Source organism: Mastacembelus armatus, chromosome 7, assembly GCF_900324485.2.
Source record: "Mastacembelus armatus chromosome 7, fMasArm1.2, whole genome shotgun sequence".
NCBI lineage: Eukaryota > Metazoa > Chordata > Actinopteri > Synbranchiformes > Mastacembelidae > Mastacembelus > Mastacembelus armatus.
This window is the reverse complement of record NC_046639.1, coordinates 6835161-6854070: the sequence shown is the minus strand read 5'-3', so window position 1 is coordinate 6854070 and position 18910 is coordinate 6835161. Positions and strand designations below refer to the sequence as shown.

At 39.7% G+C, this 18910-nt stretch overlaps 1 protein-coding gene across 3 annotated transcripts in view; it reads left to right on the top strand.

Annotated features, from left to right (window-relative positions):
• Positions 1-118: 118 nt before the first annotated feature.
• The window catches only part of LOC113145471 (synaptotagmin-2-like), a 57574-nt gene continuing 38782 nt past the window's right edge, over positions 119-18910 (top strand). For 2 of the 3 annotated variants that reach the window (XM_026332227.1, XM_026332224.1), the window contains exon 1: positions 119-1648. The gene's annotated coding sequence lies outside the window, so the exon portion shown is untranslated. The remainder of the gene's footprint in view (positions 1649-18910) is intronic. The other variant, XM_026332225.1, reaches the window with a different exon arrangement.

The following is an 18910-nucleotide window of genomic DNA, read 5'->3' as shown; positions in this document are numbered from 1 at the left end:
TTCCAACTATTTCACAAAATAAATATGGGGAGGTTTCTAAAATGTGATTTATCACTAAGCCCAGATATTTCTTGGATTTGATTCAAGAGTGGGATTTGTTCACCTGTCCTTTCTGTTTTTTTTTTGTTTTGTTTTTTTTTATCACGTGATATTTTATGCAAGGACACTAAGCCTAAAATAATAGGTATCTATCAGTTTATTTAGTAATGCTTTCACCAGCCACTTATGTTTTTGAGTGATCAAACTGTGTATTTTCATTTCTCTCTGGCCATCATGTAACTTTAGATTGCTCTTCGTAACCTCTGCAAATGGTTGCGGTATTGTATGATCCATTATTGATTTCCTCTGGTATTGTACTTTAATGCAGCCAGGACACAATGGACCTACCAGATGTGACTCAGAGACAAGGGTGGGGAATCTGACACCACAAAGTCAATCCACACACTCATTTTCTCCAGGAGGGAAAAGCCTTTTAACACAACATAAGTGAAAAGCAGCGAGCTAATACGACACTATCTCCATTCAAGACTAATAGAATTTAGTAATGTAACTAAAAAGGGCTCAATTCAACAATTTGATAGCATATGCTTAAGGTGTGTGTTATAATAAACCTCAGCAGCAGCTGGACTATCTGAACACTAGTTTATCCACATGTGACCCTCCCACTCTCCTTTGGGGCACCTTCAATAATTCATGTGGAAAAGACATTAACTGCTGTGTATACTGCAGCTGCCTTCCCATTTCCCCCCCATGTATTCAGACTGGCTAGAAGACTGTACTTCAGCATGACTGCAACCAACCCCTCCTCTTCCCTTCCCATCCCCCTTCCTGCCTGGCAATTAGACTCCACACTGCAGCAAAGCCACCAAGCTGCGCTGCAGTGAGCGCTGGGAAATCTCGCTCCATCTGACCCGCTGTTGCACCTTCACATGCTGCAGCTGGTGGACTGTGCATCCAAACCTGCCCTTGCCCCACCTAATAGCCCCTCTCTTTGTTCCCATGCAGCGTCCCCTTGTCCTACAGCTCGCCTCTGATGCTCTCCCTCATTCTCACTCACTTCTTTTCTCCCAGCCGCCTCCCTCCCTCTGTCCTCCATTCCTTTTTTTTCTTTGCTTGATGCGTATGAAATTGCAGAGCTCAGCATTCTTCTCCAGAAGCACTTAGGGGGAAAAAAGAGAGAAAAAGAGATGAACAGGGCGGGAGGGTTTCTGGTGCACCACATAACTGGCCCGCTTCCAATTAAAGAAGAGGGCTTATGTTATTGAAGAGCAGCTTGCCCAATCAGGAGACAGTGCAGGCAGACACAGGAGGAAAAAAGCAGTAGAGCGAGTGGGCAAGAGGAAGGGAAAAAAAACTGCAGCGTGTGTAGTTTTTGTCCCTCCCCTGAGCAGATCTTTATCAATTTAGGTACTCCATTCTTGGGGTGCATTTGAATGGGTGTCTCTGTGTGTACATGTTTTAGAGTTTACAAGAAGACAGAGTAAAGGTGTGTCTAGAGGGCTGTATTAGACTCCTGACTTATTCATTCTAAACTGGAAATAAGAGAAAGTAAAAGGGGATTGATTATTTTCTCTTTATCTCAAAGTGTTTCGGAGCCTGTGGAGAAGGAGAAGAGCTTTGTGTCCAGGAGAGAGCAACCTGCACAAAGGTAAGCAGCTGCACTCTCCTCCATCTACAGGCATGCTGGGTTTTACACTTCTGAAGTAGTTCTTGTGTTCTTTGTCAATGTATGTTTTGGCTTATCTGTCCTCTTTTTGTCTTTGGCATGTCATTTCCTTTAAATTTATAGATGGTCCTATACTCAGGTGATGTTTTATGTTATAAATACTTGACAGAAAAGCAGAGGGAGAGGCAGGAGAAAAGAGAGGGAGGGGGAAGGTTAGTGCGGGACTCCCTGATGCTTCTAGGCAAGTTTCTGTGCACACGGTTCTCTAGTGCTGCAGTATCCCATTACATCCCTGAGCGGAGCTTCTTCAGCATCCAGTCAGTGCCATGAAGACTCAAACCAGCTATCAGTGTTCTGAAATGTTTGCCCCAATTTCAACTTAATTTTTTTTTTATTCCTGGTAGGAATCCGAGCAAAGTTTTGTCCCTTATGCTCTAAATTCACTGCACTCTGATGAGCTCAAGGTGGCAAACATACTACTGCAGCTTTGCATGCTCTCTCCCAATCAGTGGGGTTGCTTAGATAACAGATGGAACTGGCTCTGATAGTGACTGAGCTTGCTGATGAGTTTTTGTTTTGTTTGTCCGGTGTTCTGGGACTTCCTTCAGTGTGAGCCTGCAGCAAAACTAGGCTTTCTGATTGGGTGAACTGGGCTTACTTACTAAAATATACCAATAAAATGGAAAACATTATTATCATGTCTGCCACCTTCACTGGGATATTTGTAAAATAAAGATGTGATTCATCATAATAGTGATATTAGTTTGTTTACAGTGAAAGACAGGTGATTCATATTAACACATTTTTCACTCTGCATTCATTAGAAGCCTCCTCTAAGCACATTCACATTTTGTTTGTTACAATCAGGTCTTTTTTGGAAGTCTGACCTTCATCATTTGTGAATGAATATTTGATTCTGTCCAGCAGTGGGCACTGTGTGTTTTCTCAGCTTAATATGTTTGTGAACACTGGCCTGCTGCGGAATGGGTGGAAATAATGCATGGACTTAGTGTTTTTCGTGTGGGCACACTGAAAAGAGTACAGTATGTACTGGTGTTTTCACATTAGAGGCAAGGTTAATACCTTTCAGCCTCAGATACTAGATAAAAGCACAAGACATACATCAAACCTGAGCGGAATTTCTGAACCCAGGAACTGTTTTTGAAATGATGTTTAAATTATTCAAGACAGAGTTATATTTGGGGATGAAGAGACAGCTAGGAAGGAAATCTAATGCATTTCAGTACCATGGACAGAGCACAGAGCAAACTGCTTTCTATAAATTGTTTGAAGCAAAATTGATTCAAAGAATTTAGGAAATAAATAGTTCTTCTCAGTATTTCTAATCATCAGACCTAATAAACTCCCAACAATGCACATTTACTGTCCATTTTTATTATTGCAGTTGGCTGTGCATATCTGTTGTTTTTTTGCAGAAGACATGGAAAAAACACTTTACATTATTCATGCACCTTTCCGGTCTACAACACTGCCCATTTTAAAGAGGACTGTCTTTTGGCTCAGCTACTGGCTGTTTCATTTTGAAAACCTCCCTCCTGTCCTTGCCTACCTGTTTTATGATTGTATGCTCCATGTGGGAGTTTCAGCACTCTGGTTTGGTTCTTTCTTCCTTTCCACTACAAAGCTCAAAATGACACATCAAACTGTGAGATTACACAGACTAATTCATGTTTGACTTCTGCTTATTACACAGAGCTATTTGTGTGGTAGCGTAAAGTCCAAATCATAATATGAAAATAGCACAAATTATACTTTATGTCTGCAAATAGTGGCTAGTAACTAATTATTTTGCTAGCAATCAATTGTAAAACAGTTGAGTAGGCACTGACAGACAGTGGTGTTGTGTTAAATCAGTGAGAAAAAAACATGTACAACATGTAATGACTGCAGTCCATACAGTACTGACACCTGCTGTGACACAAAGCTTTGTTTCATGTTATGGTTGAGAGCAACCAGGAAAGTGTCTCTGCAGGATGCAGCTGGCATACTGAGAAACTCATTCAGACAGCAGTCATTAGAAACCTCAGCTCTTTAGTGGGAAACTGAAATGAGACCCATGACTGTTCCCAAGAATTAGCCAGTATTCCTTTTTAAAATAGAAATAGAAAGATGGAGGAGGTTTAACTACTTCTTATTAGATACAATGGATAGTTTCGACAGACAGACCTGTATCCTGTGATTTACCTAAACTTAGGTCTAATTCATTGTCATTCATACTGTGCAGAGTTTAGTGTGGCCTTTTAAACGATGCTGTAGGCAACATAGTGGATCAGTAACTCGTAAATCACCAACAGGCAGAGATAAAGTTACTTCTGAGTTATTTAAGTTGTACACATGGAAACTCAGGTCACTGCAGATGTTTAAGGTATGAAAAACCTATTGGGGATACTGGAATGACACCTTGATGTATACAGTATAGTGAAATGTTGGAAGGACATTGTGAATGTGCCCTCTCCATATTTAGAAGGGTAACACTTATACTCTCCAGGGAAAGGTTACCCACTGTATTCATGTATATATTTGTGTATATTTGTGCATAGGACTGACATAGGTTGTTTAAATGAAGAATATAATAGATAATGCTGTACACACAGATTGCAATCTGCTTTAAAAATGTGTGAAAAATGGGCATGAAAAGCGCAAAAACAATGAGAAGAAAGTGAAGAGAGGAAGGGAAGACAAATGACACAAGTATGGGCGAGGGAGGGCGAGATAGAGCGAGAGATTGAGAGACTGTCAGAGGCAGAATGGAAGAGTGTGGGTGTGCATAGCAGAGCTACGAGCACTGCAGTACATTGCAGTGCCCAGCCCCCGCTGTGTTCTGTGCTCACCATCCGGTTCCATGCACTGTAAAGACCCCTGCAGCAGCAGAGCTGCACAGCACAGAGGGCTGCCTGCTGATGAACACCAGCCTTACAAAGAGCTTTTGACCTGCCGTTGTGCATTCTGGATGTCTGATGATGCACAGATTGTAAAGAAGCGATGGCAGCACTGTACTCATGACAAAACAGAGGATCTGCGCCCGCCAGCACATTGTCATGTAGAGCGAGGGAGTAGTCAGTTCATGCTCCCCCTGGATTATGTAAGCATAGAACACATTCACTTTAGCTGACACAAACTGAATGATTCCACCTTCTCGGGCCATGTTTTCCTCATTAGGAACATCTGCTATGCTGTTTACTTTTGTTCCAGAGGTAGGATTTTTTTTCAAACACAGACAGACACTTTATTGAACTTATTAAAATGTTAACAATAGGGAGGCAAACAGCATGTAGTCTTACATGGCTGGTCTTTGTATGCATGTGGTTTGTCATTTTGTGTGGCAATCAAGAAAAAAAAATAGCAACAGACCTCGAATCTGATGTAAACAAAGCATCCTTTAATGAGTTTAAGGTCAGGCAGTGTACATTGACCATGAATGACACACAGAGGTAGCCTTACACTTAAGTTCTGTTGGAAAAGTTATACAACTTTTGTCCAGACAAGCAATACTGTCGACAGACATTGAAGAAACACATGCATTCAGATGTAAAATGAATCTTAATGATGTGAAAGCTCTAGGAAACTATGAAGAAGCTTGTTTCTGCTCCCATAAACAGTTGCTATGTTTCCGTCCCACTGCCCGCCTGGGGGTGGCTGACTGAAGCGTGATAGCTTCCCCTCCTTGTATGTCCTCTGGTTTCTCTCTACTTTGCTGATGTAGCTGATTGCGTAGTGTGGGTTCTCTTCATTTTCTGTGACAAGGTCTGATTGTGTTTCTCACTGTGTTCAGGAGTACTTCAGTCAATTACACCTTGTCAGACAGGTTTTTGAGCTGTTAGGTGTGTTTGCCTCAGCAGATCAGACTGTTTGCTTCTGATTTGCAATGAAATGAACACCAGGCTTTTAAGAGGAAAACATGTGCTTGAAAATGAGTCACACTGCAACTAAAGATAGTTATCCAATGCTTATTATTGTAAAGGCATGGATTCCTATCAAATGCATCACATGCTCTTTCTGTAGGTAATCAGGTACATTTCATTCAAAGCTGTGTTTTAGAAAGAAATGTAGTATTTAATACATATGTATTGAATTAATAAAGGTATATGAACAATCAACCTTGTAATATCTCTTTCAAAAGAAGAATTGCTTGTCATACCACAGCCCCTACAGCAGTACATTGTCCACAAGGTAATGCTTGGAGGAAATGCTACTGTTAACTATGGACAGTAGCCATGAAGGGAAAAAGAGAGAAACACTGTGGTTTATCCGTGTGACAGACCGAGACAGAGGGAAAGTGGGAGAAAGGTATCATAGTGTGGGTGAGCTGCAGTAGGGAATCGAAGTGCTGCATTGAGCTGCATAATTAATGTTAAGAGGGTGGAGCTAAAGGCGGAGATAACTTGCTATGAAGAAGAAGCCGCTGCAATACTGCTAGAGAGAGAGCTAGTTCTTTATGAGGCAGGCTGAGTACAGAGCAGTATGGAAATGATAGTTTGATGAAAAACCAGGTAGGCACACGGAGCTGTTTGGTTTGTCCCCATCCCATCTGCTCTCTTGGCCCTCCATGCCAACTGCTCTTCACTGAGCCGCGTTCCACAGAAAATGCTTCCACGTCTCTGTTAATTATCCAATTTGGAGCAAAACCCCATTATATATGATACCCACTGGTTTAACTCTCATCTGATATGTGTGAGCTGAACTGAGGAGGAGTGGCTTCAGTCTGCAGGGTGGTGTTATATATAGTCATGTTTTTTACAGATTCCAGGTTGCTGTTGTCTGTGGTGTGATTGTGTTTGATTATAAAAGAATGCACATTCTTATGGGAGACATGCGGTTTAGGCTCTTTGTTTTCATAGGCAGTCTCTATTCTTCTCAGATTTGCTGCACTACAGACACCTGCCTTTTTAGCCTGATACATCTGCATTTCTTTGTGTATACATGCACATGCAGTTGACAAAGATGCCATTTGGGTCTGTGCTGATCACTTATGGGTGTCAAAGGTTTAAGACATGTATTAAATGCGTGTACTCGGCTGTTAGTCCTCAGTGCTGTCAGAGCTCAGGAACCTGCTTTGCCTTGGCTGGTGAGCACATTCATATCACACTGCTGTGTTTGCACCCCTGTCACCTAACCTCATCTTCAATGCCCTGTAGCTGCTCTTGACAACTATTTTCTGCAACATGCCCAGCCCTTACTGCTTTACATGCTTTGTAAAATAAAGTCACAAAGCGTTTTTCAGTTTTTTCCACTTGTTACAAATATATATGGTTTCCTTTTTTGCTTTTTACACAAAACTAACCCAGCCTTTTAGATGTAAATGCCAAAATCTGTTGTAGGGATTTGTTCTTGTCAAAAGAGCTGAGAGATTGCACAGAAGCATTTGAAATGCATTGCAAGCCTTGCTGCACAAACTTAGGTTGCTGGTAATGGTGGCTGCTTCATTTCAGTCCCCCAAAAGCCATAAAATCACACTTAAATTACAACCTCAATAGTATCTGGTGCAAGTAGAGGCTGATAAAACTGAATCTTGAAGGTAGAAGCACCAGAAAGGTGCAAGAAGCATCATACAGCTGTGATATCAAGTTTGTTTGAATGCAGTGATTTAATCTGTCTAAATAATGATAGTGGACTTTACAATAGCGTGGCAGCAGTTATCTTAAAAACATGCCTTCAGGGTCCCAGGGTGTTTAAAATGTAGTTCAAAGGTCTTGTGTGTTTTTCTCTGTTTTTCTTCTTAGCCTTCCCTAAAAGGGAACTGGCAGCACAATCTGAAGGATTTTTTTTTCTGCAGAGAGAAGCAAAACAGATCCTCATTAAATATATTTTTCTGTCCCCTGAAATCTTAGAAATGAACAGACATTTTCTGTTTTCCTCCTCTTGCCATTCCCACTGGGCTTTTCAGTGGGAGAGCTGAGTTGCAATTTCTCAGTGTTGCCAAGTGAGAATGTGCCTATCTGACATTCAGAACACTTGGAGCAGTGAAACATCAACAGAAACCTTGACATTTTTTTTTCTCTTCATTTTAACAAACCCAGGCTGTGTGTTACTCTGTGAAATGTCTTGAAATTAGCGTAAACGGCAGGGCAGCTGTTCTGAGGAACTTTGTAATTGTGCTATTCTGTGCAACCTGCATGGTTCTGTGATCTGTGCCTTTTTCCTTTGTTTATGATTCTAAGGCATGCAAGGCCCTGTTCATGCAGCATAATATAAGCCAGTGTGGAGCTGAAAGACACAGGATTTTTAAAAAAATCTCTTAGTTCCAACAGTGGAACTGTGTCATTTCCTGATAAATAACAAGGAATCAATAAAAGTAAAAGTAAAAAAATGGTTTACTACTAAAATGATGCATTGTGTCGTATCTCAAGGCTCATATACATTTAAAGATGCATTTTCCTTGCTGGTCAGCATGCTTGTAGTACTTGTAGCATTAACATGTAAAGGTGAACTCTGTATAACAAAGAAAACATAATTGCATAGAGAACACAGGATTCAATGAAAATAAATGAAGATAATTTAGTTTTGGACTGTATGAAAAAAATAGACCCCAACAACAAACAAACTAAATTTGTTAGGTTGTTCACAAAGCTTATACCTCCAGTGTGACATTGCAGTGTTTTTGTGACTTAAAGGAACAGCTCAAATTGTGTGAATGATAGGTCACTTATGATACTTTGTAAAGCTGCAGATACTCCACTGAGTGTCGAGCCATCCTCTTCACTCATTCCACTCAGGTCATTGTGCTGCTGCCATGCCCAGAAAAAAGAATTTCTGGTGTTCATTTGTAAAACTGTTTTGAGTCTGCCTGCATTGCAACGACATGTCAGTAACAAAAAGAAACAAAGGTCTACTTATCTAACTTGTTTTGGATAAAAAAAAAAAGGAAGTATAATGTCTGCATACTTGTATATGTTTCAGCCTTGGTGGAGATATCTTGCACATTCGATCTCTCCCAGAGAGATTATTGACTTTACAGCCAATTGGTTGGCATCTCCAAGCCCATGATGAAGGATTGCAGAATCTATTTCCTCCCATGATAAGGCTGGTAATAGTTGGGCCTTGCAAGAAAGACACGACATTCATTGTGCTATATTGATCAAAATAATTGCTCCCATTCTTTTGTTCACTTCTGTAAACCCTCTCACAGCAGTTATCTGGAGAGCTGATCATAAATACATTTTTTACAATCTTCATTGTCATCCAGAATTTTCCTCAGTCATTACTCAAAACTTTATGATACATAGATCCACAGTGCTTGTCGTCTTACCAACTGTGTGTCATTTGACTAATTAAGAATGCATAAGAGTGATTGTATAATATCTGACAGCTTAGGGAAAAAAATAGGTAAACAAAGGGAAAACGTGGCCTTGTATCCCGCTCGGTGTTGGAGGGTGACATGCATTATTTCGAAGCATTAGTGAGCTGTGACATTTGGAGAGGCAAATTTTCTCTGCAGTTTTTGTTAGTGACAACAACATTCTTTTGCTGGTCTGTGCATTACCTTATCTTTCATTACTGAATTCCTTCCCCACTGTTTAAAACAGCAGATACTGTTTATAGTCTTTACTGACAAAATGATTAATATTTGGTTAGCAATCTAGGGCAGCACGGTGGATGAGTGGTTAGCACTGTTGCCTCACAGCAAGAAGGTTGTGGGTTCGCATGGTCTCCCTGTGCTTACGTGGGTTTACTCCGGGTACTCCAGTTTCCTCCCACAGGCCAAAAACATGCATGTTAGGTTGACTGGTGACTCTAGATTGCTGGAGTCCTATTGCCCATAGGAGTGAGTGTGAGTGTGTGAGGTTGTTTGTCTTTGTGTGGCCCTGTGATGGATTGGTGACGTGTCCAGGGTGTACCCCTGCTTTCCACCCAAAAGAGAGCTGGGATAGGCTCCAGCAGATCCCCGTGACCCTGGTTAAGGAATAAGCGGGTATAGAAAATGGATGGTTAGCAGTCTGCCCACACAGGAAACATGCAACCTCTGTGTCACAGAGGAACCCTGGTTTCCATCTTTTTGTCTTAAAAGGAAGCATTCACCCTTATTAAGTTAAAGTTAAAACAGTTAAAAGCTGTTCAGTTAAAAACAGTGGTCTCTCATACTTGACTCTAATCAATCAACACAGGGGACACACATGACTTAACACATTTAACCAATATACTGAACATGACAGTTGTTTTGACAAGGGAACTAGTACTTTGTTCAATGCATATACTTTACCCCTCAGGGAAAAAGAAAGTCTGTGTATCCTGTTTTAACTTTATTAAATAACTTTTTGTATCTAACCTTATTGGAGAGAGAAACTACAAAACAGTGCATTTCAAAACTTAGTTCATCGTCATCCTCACCACATATTTAAAATCTACCAAAGGTAACTACACCAATCTGCCATGCCTTTTCTACAAACTGATTCCTAATGTGTGGGTGTGAGTGATCTTCAGAGTCAGATTTTTGTATTGAAATTCCTCTGTGGTTTAAAATGATAGGTTGCATTATTGCCCATAGTTTTTGAAATGGAGGTCTGGAAGTGATGTGCATCCTCCTGTTTTGTCTGCTGTTTCAAATGCAAACCAGACTGCTGTAGAGAGGCTTTTAATGCATTGTAGTGTACTGTTTATCTAGGACGTGATTGGTATGTGCCCCTTCACTGAAATGCGTCAAAGGGGGCTGTGAAAGCGAGTTTGATATTTAGTTTCTTCTATCTGAGACTGTCTTATGAAACTGTATGTTGATAGAAATGGGCTGATGGGAGTATTTAGTAAATCTAGCAGCTATCCTTAATGAAGGCCTTCTGAAATGATACAAAAACATCCCCACTTTATACTGATATCTCTTATTGATTTTCTCTGTTGGATTTTTATGCCCTTTGATCATTGTATTTGCATCATTTTGCAGTGGGTGATGCAACTGAGTGCTGTGATTAGTGAACATTGTTCCTGGATCTGACAGCACTGAATTATTTTACATTTCTGAAATCTGTGCTGCTGAAAATTGGTAATTTGATTAAATTGCCTTAATCATTATTTTTTCATGTGTCTGAGTTTTACAGAGTAGCATCATGGAATTGCTCAGAATTGAGAGGTGAGAAATTCAAAGTGAACAGAAATGAGCTAGAATATTTTGTGATTTGAGTGAAATGAATAAATTAGAGTACTAATTTGCATAATCTTCCATCACTTCTTAGTTTTTAGTGTGAACCCAAATGTGCACTATAAGTGGTTCTAAATCTATTTTTTGTAGTGACTAATTGTTGTAAAGCTTTAAACAGTTTAACTGGATAAATATCCTGTCATGATCGTCACAAAATGGAAAATAAGGAATTGTGGCAATTTTAATGGCTGTTGTGTGCGAAAAGGGGACGACTTCTTAGCTTGACTCTGTCCAGCTGGCAGGCTTGTTTTCTGACCCCATGGTGGCTGGGTTTCCCCAGTGCCTCTTCTGGATGAGAAATGAATAGATGTATGGTTACTATCTGATTGTGTTGCTCTCAGTCTAAAAGCACAGAGAAACCGCATGGTGCCATTCCAGAGGAATTCATTCATACATACACTGAGATTGACATTTTCTCCTTATCTAGTTCCCAGCTGAAAAGCTTAAGGATGTTTTTTACAGATATTCCTTTTAATTTTTGCAGCCTCACCATTTTCATGTTACAGAATGAAGTTAATCCAAATTGGAAAGTTAAACTGCAATAGAAGTTGAAGCAACTATGGATTATGTGCTAGTGCATATTTTAAACAGTTTGTGCTGCCAGCTTAGCTGCTACTTCTTGTGGGCGTTTTAAGCTATAATGTTGGAGAATTTGGTAAATGCATAACTGAACCCCTGATTTCTACAGCATTTGCCTTGTGTGGAGTTTGTATAATTTCTCTAAAAGGGTAAATTGAGAATACTGCTCATTATTAAGGTGTAAGTTTAATAATTTCAGTTCTGTGAAAATGGCTGCTGTTGTTGAGCACACACATCAAGCAGGTCTAAAAAACAAGGAATATCAAAGCCAGAATTATTTCTCCTCCACATCTGTGAAGCTAAAATCGTTCACAGATGCCAGTATTTATTTAATGACAATGTTAAAACCTCAGCAATGCTGCAGATGCAGCGTGTTAAATTTGGTGCAGCTAACAATCAACTGCTGCTCTTTGGAGGTACAATGCTATTTTGAGGGACAGTGCCTTTTACATTGCTTGTACTGAATAGGAGGAAATTTTCTTTCTTAGCCTGAAGAAGAAGGAGAATATGACTAAGTAAATGGTGAAAAATGTAGTGTTGTGCTGTCACCTGGTTCTGTTGACATATCAGCAGTTTGAGACATAATGAAGTTTCCTAATTGCTGTTGTTGCTATTGTACACATAAAAATGGTTAACAGATACCTAGTGGACAGCCAGCTAATTGAAAATTAAGAAAATTACCTATAGATCAATTTGAAAAATTCAGTTTGTATTGAATTATATTCACAACTAGTGTTTTAACTGCATATAGGGCAGATTATTTGCCCAGAAATAGACAGTAAGTCTGCTAAACTGAATCCATGCTAGCAATTAGTCAGATGTCAGACAAGCCAGCCCTCAGCTTGAAGAATGAAGCCATTGCATGGATGAAGACTAAATATGGGACATTTTGTCACTGTCACATCAATGAGGGTAATGCATCCAAAGAAGAGAGGGAGACTGGTCCGATCATGAGGATGGTCAATATTTAATGGGGGTGTTTTAATACTTTTTTGTTTCAACCATATAACGTAGTTTAACCCAGATGAAACACACAAGATGGCTACACACTGCTGACACTGTGCATGTTGTGAAAGCGTTCCTTTTGTTATACCTTTAAATCATTTTAACCCATTCCTTTTAACTGCACTCTCTTATCTGTGAATCACAATGTGAATTAACACAGACTTAAGGATCAGTTTTGTTCTGCACTCTTGCACACACAGCAACCATTGGCCTTGACAAGCAGCAGATGGTGTGCTATACAGTGATTTACTGCTGCATAGCCGGCGGTGCAGTACTTTTTGCAAGCCTTTCTTCTCCTGAATAATTGATAGAATACTGTCACTTGGCTGTGTATGATTTTACATATTGTCAGTTGAGTGGAAATATTGGGAATGTGTTATGTGCTTCTTCAGGGTTTTTGGTTTTTAATTGTTATGGAAGTAACTCACATCTGTTAGGATGCAGTAAAAGGTAGAAATTATGGTTATGTTTATGGTAAAACCTAATTTAATGCAATGTAGCAATCCCATGGCTACGTGTAAACCTTGATTGTTTAGTGCTAATAAAATGATGGCTAAAGACATAAGACAAATGTGTTGATAATGTCTTTCTGCTTCCCCTGATTCTGTTGGAGTGACTACATCATTGGGCACTTTTGTCTGTAGTTTTTGGTCCAGTAGTGAGATTTAATAATCCCTTTTTCCTAATTGTTTTGCTTCCCCTGTTAACAGTGCCACATCATGCTGGGATAATTTGATCAGCTCATAAAATATGACATTCGCATTGGAGAACTCAGCATGCATTTTGCGAGGCGAGTTGAGGTAATAATTAGCACCAGAGCAAAAAGTTTTTGTGTTTTCAAACCAGATGTCACATTTAATGGCTAGAAAACACAGTATCTGGATAACCTCATTTTGACCAACTATTTGAGCTCCTTTCTGTTAGTAAATCACATAGAATCACTTCAAACCGACTCTATGAAGCCAACAATTGTGCGAATCAGAGCAGCTAGAACAAACTTTCAGCGACCTGCCATAGGAGCAAACATTTTCAAAGTCCAGATGTAGTTTCAGGCCCTTTTCAGAGATTTATTGAACTTTTTTGTGAAAAAAAGCAAACATGTTAGAAACTATAGTCTTCATGAGCAGTTTTACTTGCCTTAAAACATCTCTGGAGAGGATCTTTAAGTATATATTGATGCTGATTATTTCTTCCACCATGGCTCTGTGGTTGGCAGTGTTGGTCTCTATCCACCACTTTGGTCCAGATTAAAATGTCTGAACTCTTTGGTCTATTTCCATAAAATGTAGGTGTTTGTTGTCCCAAGGGGATGAAGCCTAATTACATTTCCTCATTAACCACCAGCAGATCAATATTTTGGCTATGGCTAAAATGCGTATTGCATGAATTGCTACAGATGTTCATGTCCTCCTCAAGATGAATTGTAATAATTTTGGTAATCTTGACTTTTTATACTAAAGCAGCACCATGGGGTCAAAATGTCAATTTTCCTGATACTTTGGTTATTGCTAAGAAGCTGCAAATGCTAATTGCATTCTTCCTCCTCTGCTGTATCTTTTGATAACTGTCAGATATTAGCACACTGTTAACACACTGAACTAAGACACTGAACATGGTATACATTATACCACATAATCATCAGTGTGTTAGCATTCTAAGGAAGCAAGAGAACAGTGATAATGTATGTTGTGTCAGTAATAGTTTGAACTTTCTTGATCTGTGATGATTTTGAAGTTTATGATTGATTTGGGGAGCCTTCCTGCTGAAGCTCCCAGGCCTGTAATAAATCTCTGTGCTTATCCCATTATTCTTAGCACTGTCTTCTATTCCTGATTATTCCTGATTGTTGCAGCTTTTTAACCTAACTATTGACGAGCCAACAAAACAACTAGGCCCATGTAAGCACTGTACTTTTTGCTTTTTGCTGCTGGGTGTGTAATGCTTTGGACTGACTCTGTGCTTGAGAAGAGCTGTTTCTCAACTGGAAATTTGATTCAATGAATTTACATAACCAGCTCCTGTTATTAAGGTTCTTGTAGTGCTCTACACTCCACTAAGTGATAGCGGTTTAATTTTGCCTGCAGTACCGGGTGTTTTTCATTTTGCATATTAGCTTAGACCAGGTCCTGGGTCTGAAGGAGTGTTGTTGCAACCTATTGTGTGGATCATCTTTACCTAGAGAAACCTAGGCATACTTTAAAGGATCAGGAAGGTCTCTGGAGCAGACAGAGCAAGTAGAAAACTCCTGAACGAGACTTTCACAGTTGGAGTCTACATATTTGACAACTTAATGTAGACAAAGAAGAAAAAACAAAGAAATACATATGCATACGTTTACACTTAGAAACATAAACATATTTCTATACTGGGAGCTCTTCTAACATGAGCTGGGGATGCATCTGGTATAAGTTATGGAGTTAAAAAGGAGGTGAATGTAAATTTCAGTGCAGAGGAAACTTATAAAGTGATAGGGGAATGTACTTAAACTGTGGTTAGTAAATTTTTTTGAGATATGAATTTTTGGTCTGAGTGCTGAGCTGAGCTTTGTGTGTTTAATAGGGAAAGACTAGTCATTTAGCAGAGGAGGATCAAATCATTTTTAAAAAGTCTGGAAAGCTTTGGAAAGGGGCTTAAAGATAATGATAATGTGTGTGTGGATGGATGGATGGATGGATGGTTGTTTGATGATACCCTTATGACTCTTTTGCAAAAAATCAGATTGTGATTTTTTGTGAGATGCAACATATACTGTATTTTGTGGAAAACGTGTCATTTAGATAAGATTGGACTGAGTGACGTTTCTTCCTGTAGGAATATAAGAGTGACAGGTGAGATGGCGACAAGGAAAGTGGAGAGAACAATTTGAACAACTTGTTCCAGCTCCTGCTGGTACCTAAAATTCCCTTTATTACCACACCCATAAAAGGAGAAAGATGAGATTTTGATAAGTACATGGTACTTATCAATGAAACGGGGACAGGGTTTAGAAGAATAAGAGGGCTTGATGCATGCTGCTGTCCTTACTGAGTCACCTGAATGGACTGAGACCAAGGGGGAAAGTGAGCAGGCACAGGTTCAGCAAACACAGTTCAGCACAGAGTGAGATAGAGGGGAAAGCAGCAGAAACAGAGTAAAGAAGTAGAACCTGAGCCTAGGTCTTATACAGGGCTGGCAAGTCAAACATGTTCTTGTGCTCAACCCAATGAATCCATGTTTTTTGAATCTGTGCTTGCTGACTTTTCCCCTTGCTCTCTGTCTTCTGTCCCTGATGTTTGCAGCTCTTTATCCACTTTCCTCCCTCCACATTGTTTATTTACAAGTGTGTTAACATGTTAATGCTAGTATTTATTTCAAAGTACTGCCCTGTCTGAATACAGCCTCACAGAGCCACTGGCATGGCTGTAGACCTTTGTTTCATTGTTGCCTTGGGAACAAGATGTCCTCATTTTACCAGTGTCAGTTCAGATCTACACATTTTCTACAGAAATAGTAGGTTTTAATCACCTCCACCTGATGATACACCTGGCAGTGTTATCATTAATTTACTTTTGACCTGGTTAAAAAGCTTCCCTGTGCTTCTGTGAAGCCTCACATACTTTATATGTACAGTATTCACTGACACTGGTTAAAAGGTCAGCTGTCTGTACTGTGTATAGATTTATGGTGATATTCTCTCTGTAGACCCTTCAAAAAATTTTCTTTAATTGTCTTGTTCTGTTATTGGCTCATGTTACACTGAGCACAGGACCTTGATGTATGCATTAAGGAAATGGGAAGTATTTTTTGAGAGTTTTTGGGAAATAGCTGTTGATCAGTTTAGGTGTAGTGTCTATAGCCAGCAGAATACCAAATGAACTTAAGGCGGATCTTAGAAATGGCCATCTAATCCAGGCTCCTTACGGTTCCTAGTAGTGCACAATTACCATAGTGTTTTTAACAGGCATCGATTGGTCTTTTCTTCTCTAGCTCTCCTTTCAATGATTGTTGATGCCATTCTCAGATTAATTCAATTCAATTCAATTTTATTTGTATAGCGCCAAATCACAATACAAATCATCTCAAGGCACTTTACAAAAACTAAAACTAAAAACCCAACAATTCCCTTATGAGCAAGCACTTGGCGACAGTGGAGAGGAAAAAACTCCCTTTAACGGAAGAAAAAAACCTCCAGCAGAACCGGGCTCAGTTTGGGCGGCCATCTGCCTCGACCGGTTGGGGTGAGTGGATAGAGCAGAGAGAAAAGAACAGCAACAATAAACAACAAATAGACACTGCAAGTTGGTGGGGCCAGTAACTGCACATCAGCGATAAACAGCTCCAGGACCAGGGACACCTGCAGAAGGTACAGAGAGAGAGAGAGAGAGAGGGAGGGAGAGAGCACAAACTAGGGGAGAGAGAGAGCACAAGGTTAGTAACATTCAATGGTGGAATATACATGAGGTGGGAGAGAAGGGGAGGGGGGGGGTAGGGTAGGGGAGCTCAGTGCACCAATGGTCCTTGGGCAGTCTAGGCCTATAGCAGCATAACTAACTAAGGGATGGTTCAGGGTTGCCTGAAGCCAGCCCTAACTATATGCTTTGTCAAAGAGGAAGGTTTTAAGTCTAGCCTTAAAAGTACAGAGAGTGTCTGCCTCCTGAACCCAGGCTGAGAGCTGGTTCCACAGGAGAGGAGCTTGATAGCTAAAGGCTCTGCCTCCCATTCTGCTTTTGAGAACTCTGGGAACCACAAGTAGGCCTGCACTCTGAGAGCGAAGTGGTCTATTGGGATAATATGGTACTATGAGGTCTTTAAGGTATGAAGGAGCTTGATTATGAAGGGATTTGTATGTGAGAAGAAGGATTTTAAATTCTATTCTATATTTTACAGGGAGCCAATGAAGAGAAGCCAATATAGGAGAAATATGATCTCTCTTGCTAGTTCCTGTCAGGACTCTGGCTGCGGCATTCTGGATTAATTGGAGGCTTTTTATTAAGATATTAGGACATCCAGATAGTAATGAGTTACAGTAATCTAGCCTTGAGGAAACAAACGCATGGACTAGTTTTTCTGCATCATTTTGAGACAGGATGTTCCTAATTTTGGAAATGTTGCGCAGGTGAAAGAATGCAGTTCTAGAAATTTGTTTTATGTGTGAGTTAAAGGACATGTCCTGGTCAAAAATAACTCCAAGGTTTTTTACAGTAGTGCTGGAGGCCAGGGCTATGCCATCTAGAGTAGCTATAATTTTAGAAAAGTTATTTCTGAGATTTTTAGGCCCAAATATAATGACTTCTGTTTTCTCCGAGTTTAAAAGTAAAAAGTTACTGGTCATCCAAGCCTTTATGTCAGTTAGACAGGCTTGAAGTCTGGTTAACTGGTTTGTGTTAACAGGTTTAATAGATAGATATAACTGAGTGTCATCCGCATAGCAGTGGTAATTAATAGAGTGCTTCCTAATGATATATCCTAAAGGAAGCATGTACAGGGTGAACAGAATCGGTCCTAGCACAGAACCTTGTGGAACTCCATAACTAACTTTTGTTCGTGTGGAAGGTTCATCATGGACATGAACAAACTGGAATCTGTCCGATAAATAGGATTGGAACCACTTTAACGCTGTTCCTCTGATACCAATCACATGCTCCAGTCTCTGTAATAAGATGTTGTGGTCAATGGTGTCGAATGCTGCACTAAGGTCTAGGAGGACAAGTATCGAAACAAGTCCATTATCTGAGGCTAAGAGAAGATCGTTGGTAACTTTCAACAGTGCTGTTTCTGTACTATGATGTGCTCTAAATCCTGATTGGAAATCTTCAAATAGTTCATTCCTGTGTAAGTGGTCTGATAGCTGCTTAGCAACAGCTTTTTCTAGGATTTTAGAAATAAATGGCAGGTTGGATATTGGTCTATAATTAGCCAAGACACCTGGATCAAGACTAGGCTTTTTGAGTAAAGGTTTGATTACTGCAGTCTTAAAGGCCTGTGGTACGTAGCCTGATACTAGAGATAAATTTACCAAGTCCAATAAAGATGAGTTCATTAATGGCAGGGATTACAAGGCTATGTGAGGGCAGGTGGAAATATAGTAGTGTCTGGTTGAAAGAACATCCTCTTTCTGATTGTCTTTATGAAAGTCAAACATTTTTTGTTCAAAACTATGATTTTTTTCCTAGATCTGTACAAAATATTTAATGAGAAAATACATTATTACAAAAGTATAAGTAGCTGTTCATAAATGCTACCTAATGTGCAGGCGATCACTTAGAGATATTTTCTGGGTAATTTAACTGAAGCACATCTTTCAGCTGAGAACATGACTTTTGATTTGATTGTTAACCTTTAGACAACAATGTGATTTCAACACCTCCATGCACATTTAAATGGACAAATACTGTGTAAATATTTCGTTAGTGACAACTGAAATTGCACCTATGCAAATTCTGCCTAATGTACAATGATTAGATGATGCACATATATTTAAGATATTTTGAGGCAATTTATTATTAAAATTAAATACAAGAAAGCACTGAAAG